We start from the raw sequence: 15,480 nt of genomic DNA on the forward strand, positions 1-15,480 counted from the left end.
ATGGGAACTCTTTCAAGACTGTTGGAAAAGCATTCCTCATGAAGCTGGTTGAGAGAATGCCAAGACTGTGCAAAGCTGTCATCAAGGCAAAGGGTGGCTATTTGAAGAATCTCAAATATAAAATATATTTTGATTTGTTTAACAATTTTTTGGTTACTACATGATTCCATATGTGTTATTTCATAGTTTTGATGTCTTCACTATTATTCTACAATGTAGAAAATAGTAAAAATAAAGAAAAACCCAGGATTGAGTAGGTCTGTCCAAACTTTTGAATGGTACTGTATATAAATGAGATATTTCTGTATTTCGTTTTCAGTAAATGTTCTAACATTTTCTAAAAACATGTTTTCACTTAGTCATTATGGGGTATTCTGTGTACATGAGTGCTACAAAAATAAAAATGTATTCAATTATTAATTCAGGCTAAAATACAACAAAATGTGGAAAGAGTCAAGCGGTAAGAATACTTTCTGAAGGCACCACACACACACACACGCATACACACACATATATATACAGTGGCTTGTGAAAGTATTCACCCCCCTTTGCATTTTTCCTATTTTGTTGCCTTACAACCTGAAATTAAAATAGATTTTTTGGGAATTTGTATCATTTGATTTACACAACATGCCTACCACTTTGAAGATGCAAAATATGATTTGAAAAAACTGAAAACTTGAGCCCCCACCTCCCCCCCACCCCTACAAGTCTCTTGGGGTATGTCTCTATAAGCTTGGCACATCTAGCCACTGGGATTTTTGCCTACACTTCAAGGCAAAACTGCTCCAGCTCCTTCAAGTTGGATGGGTTCCACTGGTGTACAGCAATATTTAAGTCATACAACAGATTCTCAATTGGATTGAGGTCTGGGCTTTGACTAGGCCATTCCAAGACATTTAAATGTTTCCCCTTAAACCACTCGAGTGTTGCTTTAGCAGTATGCTTAGGGTCATTGTCCTGCTGGAAGGTGAACCTCCGTCCCAGTCTCAAATCTCTGGAACACTGAAATAGGTTTCCCTCAAGAATTTCCCTGTATTTAGCGCCATTCCACCTGTTTGGATAGCTCCTTGGTCTTCATGGTGCCGCTTGCTTGTTGCTGCCCCTTGCATAGTTGTTACGTGAATTATTTAACAAACTATTTCAGTGTCTCTGTGCGTCTCCCAAAAGGTTGTAAGTCTTTTGGGATTTAAGTAACGGCCAGAGTACCGGTCTGCATAGTCAGAGATATTTATTCATTGAGAATTCTGCCATCTTTTATACTCATACGTCATACGTCATACAAAAAAAATCCCTCCCCTCTGTAGGTGGGCTGTAGTTTTCCACTCTAAAACTGCTCTACTGACCATCAGTTCACACACACACACATATACACACATGCATACACACATACATACACACACACACACATCCTACTCCCTGCATTACTCAGTTATTGCCGTTCTCTCAATATTCTGCACCATGTTTTCATAACAGTTTCTCCCCTCCCTAAATTGGGAGGCCTCTTTATCTTAGTTTCTCAGTTGTCTTTGTTGTCTGGCCTAACTCTTACTCACATTGCTAAATAGTGGCTCAATGCCATAGCCTTTACTGGTCCTACACTCACACATTTCTAACACATTATACACAGTTTCAGGGTGTAATAATTAGTCATTAATAATGAATCTATCAATAGTGGTGTTGCAGACTCTGGGGCCTTTCAGAACAGGTGTATATATACTGAGATCATGTGACAGATCATGTGACACTTAGATAACACACAGGTGGACTTTATTTAACTAATTATGTCACTTCTGAAGGTAATTGGTTGCACCAGATCTTATTTAGGGGCTTCATTGCAAAGGGGGTGAATACATATTTACGCACCACTTTTCCGTTATTAATTTTTTAGATTTTTTTTAAACAAGTTATTTTTTTCATTTCACTTCCAATTTGGACTATTTTGTGTATGTCCATTACATGAAATACAAATAAAAAACAATTTAAATTACAGGTTGTAATGCAACAAAATAGGAAAAAAAATGGCAAGGGGAATGAACACTTTTGCAAGGCACTGTATATATATAAAATAATACATAATTGACAGTTACCTTCCATTCAAAAAGCTTGGCTGAGAGGCAGCAGCATCACATGGTGGCTTCTCAACTTCCTCTCTCATCCACTTCATCCTCACCAAGTAACGATGACCCTTCAGCACATAAAAAAGGGAATCATTAATGGAAGGGAATTGTGTAGCTATTGTGTAGATATCAAACAGCTTTTCACTGTAACATCTGAGAAAACATGTAACATAATTGCATATCTGATAGTCTATAACTGAAAAAATATGATAATGTCCGCCTGCCTGTAAGCAACAAAGTCACAAAACCAGGATGATTTACCAAGCTGACTACCAGCCTGAGCTTTCAATTCATTATCTAGCTAATTTAGCTACAGTTGAAGTCAGAAGTTTAAATACACCTTAGCCAAATATATTTAAACTCAGTTTTTCACATTTCCTGATATTTAATCCTAGTAATAATTCCCTGTCTTAGGTCAGTTATGATCACCACTTTATTTTAAGAATGTGAAATGTCAGAATAATAGTAGAGAGAATGATTTATGTCAGCTTTTCTTTCTTTCATCACATTCCCAGTGGGTCAGAAGTTTACACACACTCAATTAGTATTTGGTAGCATTGCCTTTAAATTGTTTAACTTGGGTGAAACGTTTCGGGTAGCCTTCCACAAGCTTCCCACAATAAGTTGGGTGAATTTTGGCCCATTCCTCCTGACAGAGCTGGTCAGGTTTGTAATAACAATAATAACAATAATATGCCACTTAGCAGACGCTTTTATCCAAAGCGACTTACAGTCATGCGTGCATACATTTTTTTGTGTATGGGTGGTCCCGGGGATCGAACCCACTACCCTGGCGTTACAAGCACCGTGCTCTACCAGCTGAGCTACAGAGGACCACCTTGCTCGCACACGCTTTTTCAGTTCTGCCCACACATTTTCTATAGGATTGAGGTCAGGGCTTTGTGATGGCCACTCCAATACCTTGACTTTGTTGTCCTTAAGCCATTTTGCCACAACTTTGGAAGTATGCTTGGGGTCATTGTCCATTTGGAAGACCCATTTGCGACCAAGCTTTAACTTCCTGACTGATGTCTTGAGATGTTGCTTCAATATATCCACATAATTTTCCTTCCTCATGATGCCATCTATTTTGTGAAGTGCACCTGCCCTCCTGCACCAAAGCACCCCCACAGCATGATGCTGCCACCCCCGTGCTTCACGGTTGGGATTGTGTTCTTCGGATTGCAAGTATCCCCTTTTTCCTCCAAACATAACGATGGTCATTATGGCCAAACAGTTCTATTTTTGTTTAATCAGACCAGAGGACATTTCTCCAAAAAGTACGATCTTTGTCCCCATGTGCAGTTGCAAACCATAGTCTGGCTTTTTTATGGCGATTTTTGGAGCAGTGACTTCTTCCTTGCTGAGCGGCCTTTCAGGTTATGTCGATATAGGACTCGTTTTACTGTGGATATAGATACTTTTGTACCTGTTTCCTCCAGCATCTTCACAAGGTCCTTTGCTGTTGTTCTGGGATTGATTTGCACTTTTCGCACCAAAGTACATTAATCTCTAGGAGACAGAACGTGTCTCCTTCCTGAGTGGTATGACTGCTCCGTGGTCCCATGGTGTTTATACTTGCGTACTATTGTTTGTACAGATGAACGTGGTACCTTTAGGCGTTTGGAAATTGCTCCCAAGGATGAACAAGACTTGTGGAGGTCTACAATTTGTTTTCTGAGGTCTTGCTTGATTTCTTTTATTTTCCCATGATGTCAAGCAAAGAGGCACTGCGTTTGAAGGTAGGCCTTGAAATACATCCACAGGTACACCTCCAATTGACTCAAATGATGTCAATTAGCCTATCAGAAGCTTCTAAAGCCATGTCATCATTATCTGGAATTTTCCAAGCTGTTTAAAGGCACAGTCAAATTAGTGTATGTAAACTTCTGACCCACTGGAATTGTGATACAGTGAATTATAAGTGAAATAATCTGTCTGTAAACAATTGTTGGAAAAATTACTTGTGCCATGCACAAAGTAGATGTCCTAACCGACTTGCCAAAACTATAGTTTGTTAAGAAGAAATTTGTGGAGTGGTTGAAAAACAAGTTTAAATGACTCCAACCTAAGTGTACGTAATCTTCCGACTTCAACTGTAGCTAGCTAGCTATCATCATAAGGGTTAGGATTCAGGCTTAGGCTACATTACTTATTGCAATCAACAGCCAGCGGGCTTAACGTTAGCTACTATTTTTAGCGATCAAAGCTATGATATCACAGATAAACAGACACCTAATGAGATATCTAGATATGTAGCTAATTACCTAGCTAGCTAATAATTATAGCTATGGGGATCATCATACATTAATCACTATACAGTTCGTTTTTTCTCTGAATAATGCCTAATGAGAAATGCTCTTCAAATTGTCAATATGAGCATTTTATGTTGTACAGCTATCAAAAAAACATTAACATCATAAAGACAAGAGCTAAATCAAGTAGCTAGCTAACGTTAGCTAGGCTAGCTAGCTAGTTACCTTGCCTCGTTTTGGCTGACTGTCTACTCAGCTTGTTATCAAAAGTTCATTTCACAGACTAATCGTATCAATTGGAAAAAATACTCTAAAATGTCAATATTATAATTAACAACATAAAAACAAATTGTATACAGTTTCTTACCTTAATGTTGTTGTCCTGATTTCAATGACAGAGCAGTGTCAAAGTTGTGAGAAACCTTTCCGGTCCAGTGGAATTTTAGAACTACATTTACATTACATTTACGTCATTTAGCAGACGCTCTTATACAGAGCGACTTACAAATAGGTGCATTCACCTTATAGCCAGTGGGATCACCACTTTACAATGTTTTTTTTTAGTTTTTTAGTTTTTGGGTTGGGGTTTGGGATGGGGTAAGGGGGGGTAGAAGGATTACTTTATCCTATCCCAGGTATTCCTTAAAGAGGTGGGGTTTCAAATGTCTACGGAAGGTGGTGAGTGACTCCGCTGTCCTGGCGTCGTGAGGGAGCTTGTTCCACCATTGGGGTGCCAGAGCAGCGAACAGTTTTGACTGGGCTGAGTGGGAACTATGCTTCCGCAGAGGTAAGGGAGCCAGCAGGCCAGAGGTGGAGGAACGCAATGCCCTCGTTTGGGTGTAGGGACTGATCAGAGCCTGAAGGTACGGAGGTGCCGTTCCCCTCACAGCTCCGTAGGCAAGCACCATGGTCTTGTAGCAGATGCTAGCTTCAACTGGAAGCCAGTGGAGTGTGCGGAGGAGCGGGGTGACGTGAGAGAACTTGAACACCAGACGGGCTGCAGCATTCTGGATGAGTTGTAGGGGTTTAATGGCACAGGCAGGGAGCCCAGCCAACAGCGAGTTGCAGTAATCTAGACGGGAGATGACAAGTGCCTGGATTAGGACCTGTGCCGCTTCCTGTGTAAGGCAGGGTCGTACTCTCCGAATGTTGTAGAGCATGAACCTACAGGATCGGGTCACCGCCTTGATGTTAGCGGAGAACGACAGGGTGTTGTCCAGGGTCATGCCAAGGCTCTTCGCACTCTGGGAGGAGGACACAACGGAGTTGTCAACCGTGATGGCGAGATCATGGAACAGGCAGTCCTTCCCCGGGAGGAAGAGCAGCTCCCACTTGCCAAGGTTCAGCTTGAGGTGGTGATCCGTCATCCATACTGATATGTCTGCCAGACATGCAGAGATGCGATTCGCCACCTGGTTATCAGAAGGGGGAAAGGAGAAGATTAGTTGTGTGTCGTCAGCGTAGCAATGATAGGAGAGGCCATGTGAGGATATGACAGAGCCAAGTGACTTGGTGTATAGGGAGAATAGGAGAGGGCCTAGAACTGAGCCCTGGGGGACACCAGTGGTGAGAGCACGTGGTGCGGAGACAGCTTCTCGCCACGCCACTTGGTAGGAGCGACCGGTCAGGTAGGACACAATCCAAGAGTGAGCCGCGCCGGAGATGCCCAGCTCGGAGAGGGTGGAGAGGAGGATCTGATGGTTCACAGTATCAAAGGCAGCAGACAGGTCTAGAAGGACAAGAGCAGAGGAGAGAGAGTTAGCTTTAGCAGTGTGGAGAGCCTCCGTGACACAGAGAAGAGCAGTCTCAGTTGAATGACCAGTCTTGAAACCTGACTGGTTTGGATCAAGAAGGTCATTCTGAGAGAGATAGCAAGAGAGTTGGCTAAAGACGGCACGCTCAATAGTTTTGGAGAGAAAAGAAAGAAGGGATACTGGTCTGTAGTTGTTGACATCAGAGGGATCGAGTGTTGGTTTTTTGAGAAGGGGTGCAACTCTCGCTCTCTTGAAGACGGAAGGGACATAGCCAGCGGTCAAGGATGAGTTGATCAGCGAGGTGAGGTAAGGGAGAAGGTCACCGGAGATGGTCTGGAGAAGAACTACTTCATATAAGGTTTGTGTTTTGTGTAGGCTTACCCTGGCATGACATTTTGATAGCCATGTAATTCTCTTTCGGACAAGGTGAGTTTTCTCAATATATTCGCCTCAATTTACTCAAAAAAATTAATAATGCTAATTAGCAACAAAGAAGACCTCAGCAAGACTAAGACATTCCTGCAGGAAGCTCTTGCATGTAATCTCTAGCCGACACTGTCAGCTACCGTTCACCAGCGCGATCAGAGAGCTTTGTGCCCATTTTAGACCTTATAGCATTTTTCAAGGATGAGCATAAGAGCATTAAAAGTGGAGAAGACCACTATAAGTCTGGCAATGTGCAAAAGTGCAGCTACAGTGAGAGGCAACTTACCGGTTTGGTCAGGGCCAGCATGAGGGATAAGGTTTATCCTGTGCCAGTGAGTGTAGCTATTAAATTACATTTGAGCAGCTTAGCAATACAATGTCTTCTATAAAGATGTCAACATTCTACAAGGAAAGAGCCACTTAATCAATTAATTATTAACCAGATAACCCCAGATCAGACTTTGATGAGTGATAACTCAGTTCTAGAATGTTGTCATTGATGAGAATGAATCTAAAAACCTGTTTCAGTCTTCCAGAGATTTGAGACTGGGACAGAGGTTCACCTTCCAGCAGGACAATTACCCTAAGCATACTGCTAAAGCAACACTTGAGCGGTTTAGGGGGAAACATTTAAATGTCTTGGAATGGCCTAGTCAAAGCCCAGACCCCCTGGGAAACTGGTCAGAATTGAAGGAATGATGGATGGCACTAAATACAGTGGCTTGCGAAAGTATTCACCCCCCTTGGCATTTCTCCTATTTTGTTGCCTTACAACCTGTGATTGCCAACAAGGGTTTTGCCACCAAGTACTAAGTCATGTTTTGCAGAGGGGTCAAATATTTATTTCCCTCATTAAAATGCAAATCAATTTATAACATTTTTGACATGCGTTTTTCTGGATTTTTTTGTTGTTATTCTGTCTCTCACTGTTCAAATAAACCTACCATTAAAATTATAGACTGATCATTTCTTTGTCAGTGGGCAAACGTACAAAATCAGCAGTGGATCAAATATTTTTTTCCCTCACTATATATATACTGAGATCATGTGGCACTTAGATTGCATGCAGGTGGACTTTATTTAACTAATTATGTGACTTCTGAAGGTAATTGGTTGCACCAGATCTTATTTAGGGGCTTCACAGCAAAGGTGGTGAATACATATGCACGCATCACTTTTCCGTTATTTATTTTGTATACTTTTTTAAAGCAAGTTATTTTCTTAATTTCACTTCACCAATTTGGACAATTTTGTGTATGTCCATTACATGAAATCCAACTAAAAATCAATTTAAATTACAGGTTGTAATGTAACAAAATAGGACAAACGCCAAGGGGGATGAATACTTTTGCAAGGCACTGTATACTTATTTAAATGTCATATTTCAGTTTCTAATTTGTAATACATTTGCAAAAATTTCTACAAACCTGTTTTTGCTTTGTCATTATGGGGTATTGTGTGTAGATTGATGATGGAAAAAATCTATTTAATCAATTTTAGAATTAGGCTGTAACGTAACAAAATGTGGAAAAAGTCAAGGGGTCTGAATACTTTCTGAATGCACTGTATATGATTGATATGTCAAGTGAAAAAATCCCAAGTTATCAATTAAGTGAGTAGAGAAAAATATAAAAAACTGTTTTGCCTTGTCATTATGGGGTATTGTGTGTAGATTGATGAGGGGAAAAAACTATTTAATCCATTTTAGAATAAGCCTGTAATGTAACGAAATGTTGCAAAAGTAAAGGGGTCTGAATTCTTTCCAAATGCACTGTAAAGTCAAAATTTCACAAATTCAATGTTTTACACAATATTGTATCATATTTCATGTGTTACTGACCTGTTCGTCCATAGGCTCAATGTGCTGTAGTCTACAAATCCAGATCACACTGGCACAGGATGTCCATGCGCCGGATGGTCTGAGGGATGCACTCCTGTTGGACTGGAAAACAATGAGACATTGACATTTGGTCAGTGGTGGGTCTTTTTCAATGCTGTATCAACATCATTATCTGGACAGAAAATGCATTGTTTATCATAATACAAACCGACCTTGGACCATGTGACAAGTGATCCCTCAACATCCAATCATCATGCTTCATTGTTTGTTCTTGTTTCCCAATCAACAGCTACTTCTCTGATGAGTGGGTCTTGGATGTTTACAAGTGCACAGCAAGTCTGCACCAGCACATTACTATAACAACACAGAAGGTGGGATGAATCTCAGGATTTTGAAATCTTTTAGTCAAGCATTTGCCGCCTCAACATGGATCCTGTTTCTCGCTATGTTTTTTGTGAGATGTATCTCACTCTCTGTGAACCTTCCATGGTTCAGGAATGGAGGAAGGTTCACAGTGACTCCTGCAGGCATCAAGCTCTGGATCAAGATGCCTTTGTCTGCCAACATCATGTCTCCAGAAGGGAAAATCTTCTCAAACCCCGACTTCTGGACAATGGCTTTGTCCGTCACAGATCCTGGATACAGATCACTGCAGTATGTTATCACCGCATTAGGTGCAACTCCCAGGAGTAGCTTGAAGGAGTGCATTGAACGGTACACAGAGTAGGATTGCTTCTGCAGATCCATCTGACTTGGAGTAGCAACTTCTATGTCAGTACAGTCAATGACCATCCTGCATTTTCTGCTGGACCCCTGAAAAAATGCAGGCAAGCACATTTGGTTCTTCTTCCGACTTGGAACAGTCTTCATGATGCTAATGAAAAAAAGCTTTTGGATCACGTGAATGAAAGTGATGGTAACATTGCTGACAGTGTTTGCACTACAATGGAATAGTTGAGCCAGGTGCAAGTTGGTGTAGCTGTGATGCAACTTCATAAGTGTCATAATCACCTGATCTTCAAATGACAGCATCTCGACCCTCCACTTGGCAAAGTAGACAACGCAGTCCTTGTAACTTTCCAAGTATTTAACAACGATGTTGAACATGTACTTAGTCCTGTTTCCATCCTAAGTACTTTACCAGACAGCTGTGATGCTGAACACCTGTTGCAGGTATACAGCTGATTCTCCAGTAGAACCTTCAACTGCGCTAATGTTTCCTCAAGATGCACCTCAGTGAGAACATTCTGCAACTGTGCAGACAGCAGCCTCCAACATTCTTCAGTGATAGTGGGATCGTCTGAAAGGGATGATATGCAGGGATGTAACATAAGGATTTTGGGCACTGGCCAGCAGACCACCATTTCTACATCCAGATCCTAAATCTGTGGCATGTGATGTTGGTAAAGGCAAGATTTCACTGCTGTCAGGCTAGTTTGGCACATTTTCTACTAGCCCAGTCTGAAAAGTACTAGGACTACCTTAATTTCCATCCCTGCTTACATGTACAACATATGCACTTGTGGAACAATACTGTTTGTGTGTTTTTATGGGAAAACATTGAGTCCTTTGTGAGCTAGCTAGCCAACATGTTTTGGAATTTTTGTATTCTGTACAGGCTTCCTTCTTTTCACTCTGTCATTTAAATGTATATTGTGGAGTAACTACAATGTTGTTGATCCATCCTCAGTTTTCTTCTATCACAACCATTAAACTTTGTAACTTTTTAAAGTCACCATTGGCCTCAGGGTGAAATCCCAGAGCGGTTCCTTCCTCTCTGGCAACTGAGTTAGGAAGGACGCCTGTATCTTTGTAGTGACTGGGTGTATTGATACACAATCCAAAGTGTAATTCATAACTTCACCATGCTCAAAGGGATATTCAGTGTCTGCTTTGTTTCAGTTTTACCCATCTACCAATAGGTGCCCTCCTTTGCGAGGCAATGGAAAACCGCTCTGGTCTTTGTGGTTGAATCTGTGTTTGAAATTCACTGCTCAACTGAGGGACCTTACAGATAATTGTATGTGTGGAGTACAGAGATAAGGTAGTAATTTCAAAATCATGTTAAACACTATTGTTGCCCACCGAGTGAGTCCATGCAACTTATTATGTGACTTGTTAAGAAAAATATTACTCCTGAACTTATTTAGGCTTGCCATAACAAAGGGGTTGCATACTTATTGACTCAATACATTTCAGCTGTTAATTGTTTATTAATTTGTAAAAAAAAATCTAAAAATCTAATTCCACTTTGACATTATGGGGTATTGTGTGTAGGCCAGTGATACAAAATCTCAATTTAATCCATTTTAAATTCAGGCTGTAACACAATAAAATGTGGAAAAAGTCAAGGGGTGTGAAAACTTTCTGAAGGCACTGTAGAAGACCACCATCCACGTGGGACGCACAGCCCGAACACGCACCTCACCACAATTCCTAACCAATGCATATTTTGGTACTCATCCACTATTCATTTGAATGTATTGACAGCTGGAGGAATTGCTTGAGTTGTGCGTACACATTTGGTACTCAGATAGACCCTTAAGTGACCATCTGTTACCATACATGGATAATACGCTGGCATGGCAATATTGTCCTACCAGTTGATTAATAAATGCACTGCTACTTTGTTCCATCTGCTGTACTTAATATTTATATTTTAAAGTAACAGTGAGGATTCCATAGCAATCAATGGTGAACCTGCAATGGTGTGTTCCTTCATCTGCAATTGATTGTATTTGAGCTACTAGAGTGTGCAGCTTTTCCTTTTCTTCTTAAATGATAGCATCTTCAACCACTGATAGTGTGGGGATAGTCTACTCAATGATACTGAGATGAGGGTGGCGCTCTCATTTCACAGTAAGTTAACTCAGGAACTGCAGAAGGAAAAAATAAGTGGAGCCCTCTGTCTATTTAAACCCAAATGAGAGGGAGATGAGTTGAATCAAACTGTATTTAAAAATGGAAACCACAGCCGTCAGATTATGTAAAGGACCAATGATTCATCATTTATCTCATTTAAGTGAGACCTCCCGACTCTGTCTACGTTGTGTAATACTACAGAGACTGATGCTGCGCTCCATTACACAAACACTCTGTGATTTCCCAGCTTCCCCCAACTGTGGAAGTGTTCAGAGTATTCCTGGAGTTTCAGAGAGGGGAAACTAGAGTGAAGAGGCTGACTTTCAGAAAACAGCGCAGTGTATAAGCGTCTGCCTGTATCTTTGCATCTCTAAGGGTTGACCTTCCTCCTCCTCCTCCTCCTCCTCATCATCATCATCATGCCTTACATAATCACTGTCTGTTCTGTTCTCCTTTAGCTTTAATATAATTATGATAAGGGCTGTTCTCCCATCTCCTAGTAACGATCGTAGGTCAACACATAAGCACCTCTGTGGATCCAGACTAAAAAAGATAGGAAAACCAAGCATGGAAAGTGTCGCTGTACTCCTTATTATCCCACAATGCAAAAAGGCAAATCGATATGTGTTTTCAATTCAACTGGATTTTTCATCGTCATCCTAGGTAGCTCAGATGAATGATTATACAAAGCTAGCATAGTCTTGCATGAGAAAACAACAGGCAGTATACAGAATTAGCATATACACCAATAGAGCCATAGCTAGCATGTTTCACCATGTCATCACTTTTTACAAAGTTATCACATTATATATTGATTCAAAGTTCACTAAAATAACTATCCACTATATCAGGTAAGTAGTTAAAGCTGCAACATGTACATTTTGGGGAAACCCAACCAAATTCACATAGAAATTAGAGTTATAGATCTGTCATTCTCATTGAAAGCAAGTCTAAGAAGCAGTAGATCTCTTCTATGTGCACTATTTCTATGCTTCCCGTTCTTAAGTTTCGTTTTTGCGTCTTTTACTTTCGGTTTTGTGCACCTGCTTCAAACAGCTGAAAATACAATATAAGATATTTCATAGCGGTTTAGATGGTACAATGATTTTCTACACTATTCTACAACTATTCGAATTTTAGCAACCAGGAAATGGCAGAGCGAAATTCTGCATATTGCACCTTTAAAGAATATGTTACATACCAACAATGCTACCAAAGGCATAAGACACATTGCACATTGATGGAGATTACAAATGTGAAGTATGCAGAAACAACCACCCTCTTCCAGAGACAGAACAGGAAGCGAGACATCCCACTCCCTATTTTTTTCTGTTTCAATGGAAGTCAATTAACTAGGTAAACTAGACCCAGCTGCTATCGCATTGGTGTCTATGGGAGAGCCACCCCCTTAAGTAGACTGGAAATTATTTTTTTTCCCCCAATGGTAAACGGCCTGAGTGAACTATCTTTATTTATCCACCATCTTTGTCTCTTCCATTAGAGAAACAAACTTCCTGTTTACTGAGGTCACATGGCAGGTGAGGTCAAGGTCACGGTCACAATAGGAAGAAACTGCTTATGGAAAACCACCAGCAGAGGGAGACAAATACGCATGCAACAGAACACCATCAACAAAAGACAGTATTATGAGTATCTGAAACCTCAGTGCTCCCACATTTAATTCACTTAACAGAGTACAACAGAATGCATCAGATAACGATCCTACCAAAAGTTTATTCACTCATACATGTTCACATGTCTTTTTTCCTCGACCCGTCCTTGGACTGCCCACCTTCATCAGTGTAAGGATGAGGCCCGTCGACTGCTCAGGACCGCAGTACCATAATTACTTTAACTAGACCTTATTAAGAGATAATGGACCTTCAGAGGCACATCAGATCTCATTAAGTTTGACAAATTAGGCCTGAACAACCTACCTGCGAGAAAGGACACACTGAGAATTAAACCTTACACGTGTGTAAGATGAACATATCCCAAATTCAACCCTAGCACTTAGCCCTGACCCTCTAACACAGAGTCCCTAGCCCTGACCTTCTGGCCCATAGTCCCTAGCCCAGAGTCCCTAGTCCAAATCCCCTACCCCTGACCCCCTAGCCCTAACCCTCTAGCCCAGACCCCCTAGCCCTGACCATCTAGCCCAGACCCCCTAGTCCTGAACCTCTAGCCCTGACCCCCTAGCCCTGACCATCTAGCCCTGATCCCCTAGCCCTGACCATCTAGCCCTGACCCCCTAGTCCTGAACCTCTAGCCCAGCGTCCCTAGCCCTGACCCTCCAGACCAGTCTCTAGTCACTTGTATAGACCTGATAGGAGTGTTTAGGTATAAGCAATATGGTGGAAATTCCCAAGCAAGCCAAACACGTGTGTGAGATATAGAATAAAGATTCAAGATTATACATCTTGATACTCTGAGTAGATTCCCACTGTGTTTTCGTTCCATGCAGAGCCATTCCCAGGGGGGTCATACAGCATAGAGCAAGACTTGCATAAGAATGAGCTACCAAATAATTCCTATAAACAAAACAGCATCTTTAACGCAGGTTAACGTTTATTGGGATGAATCTTGTCCTGGAGGCTAAGCTGAATGATTTCCACTAGATGGGACAGCTGCAAAAGTCATAAAATTGTATTTTTGGTATTTTCATTTCAGGTTAGCGTTATGCATACGGCTAGCAGTGATGTTACGGTTAGGGTTACGGTAAGGGTTAGGTTTAAAATCAGATTTTATAACTTTGTGGCTGTGCCAGCTAGTGACTACCCTGCAGAGTCATCCCAATAAATGCCAAACTGCATCTTTAACCATGGCTGCAAGACCCACACAAAGTCTTCCCATTGGGCAACATCGTGACTAAGATAACAAAACATTTTTTAATTAGGTTTTTTCATTTGTAAAGAGAGCAGGTTTTTTAACCACACAGTACATCTCAAGGACCATTTCCAAGAACCAACATAGAGAATTACAAAAAGTACCTTTCTCCAAGACCTGAAAAGATCTTATGAAAGCAATTCTTTTTGGAAGAGGTCTTGTTTAGGGTCAAGCAATACATTGTACGCTGAGTGTAATAGATACATTGTAAACGGAGTGTGCAAGGTTAAACGTTTGACAGGGTTGACAGAGAGTTCCTTCTCTCTTTCTCAGCCTCTCTTTCTTCCTGACTTTTTTGAGTACAGTGCCTTGCAAAAGTATTCATCCCCCTTGGCATTTTTCCTATTTTGTTGCATTACAACCTGTAATTTAAATGGATTTTTATTTGGATTTAATGTAACGGACATACACAAAAGAGTCAAAATTGGAAGTGAAATGAAAAAAATAACTTGTTTCAGAAAATTCTAAAAAATTAATAACGGAAAAGTGGTGCGGAAATATGTATTCACCGCCTTTGCTATGAAACCCCTAAATAAGATCTGGTGCAACCAATTAACTTCAGAAGTCACATAATTAGTTAAATAAAGTCAACCTGTGTGCAATCTAAGTGTCACATGATCTGTCACATGATCTCAGTATATACACACCTATTCTGAAAGGCCCCAGAGTCTGCAACACCACTAAGCAAGGGGCACCACCAAGCAAGCGGCACCATGAAGACCAAGGAGCTCTCCAAACAGGTCAGTGACAAAGTTTTGGAGAAGTACAGATCAGGGTTGGGTTATACAAAAATATCTTTGAACATCCCACGGAGCACCATTAAATCCATTATTAAAAAAATGGAAAGAATTTGGCACCACACAAACCTGCCAAGAGAGGGCCGCCCACCAAAACTCACGGACCAGGCAAGGAGGGAATTAATCAGAAAGGCAAATAAGAGACCAAAGATAACCCTGAAGGAGCTGCAAAGCTCCACAGCGGAGATTGGAGTATCTGTCCATAGGACCACTTTAAGCCGTACACTCCACAGAGCTGGGGTTTACGGAAGAGTGGGCAGAAAAAAGCCATTGCTTAAAGAAAAAAATAAGCAAACATGTTTGGTGTTCGCCAAAAGGCATGTGGGAGACTTCACAAACATATGGAGGAAGGTACTCTGGTCAGATACTAAAATTGAGCTTTTTGACCATAAAGGAAAATGCTATGTCTGGCGCAAACCCAACACCTCTCATCACCCCGAGTACACCATGTTTTTCATCGGCAGGGACTGGGAGACCGTTCAGAATTGAAGGAATGATGGATGGCACTAAATAAAGGGAAATTCTTGAGGGAAACCTGTT

General features: G+C 41.0%; 1 long non-coding RNA gene across 1 annotated transcript; it reads right to left on the reverse strand.

Annotated features, from left to right (window-relative positions):
• Positions 1-2,137: 2,137 nt before the first annotated feature.
• On the reverse strand, positions 2,138-6,588 carry LOC123483453. The gene is made up of 3 exons (XR_006658253.1): positions 6,511-6,588; positions 4,743-4,757; positions 2,138-2,188 (listed from the first exon to the last, which is right to left on the reverse strand). It is a non-coding gene; the product is annotated as an uncharacterized LOC123483453 (long non-coding RNA).
• Positions 6,589-15,480: the final 8,892 nt, after the last annotated feature.

This window comes from Coregonus clupeaformis, unplaced genomic scaffold (assembly GCF_020615455.1).
Source record: "Coregonus clupeaformis isolate EN_2021a unplaced genomic scaffold, ASM2061545v1 scaf0114, whole genome shotgun sequence".
NCBI lineage: Eukaryota > Metazoa > Chordata > Actinopteri > Salmoniformes > Salmonidae > Coregonus > Coregonus clupeaformis.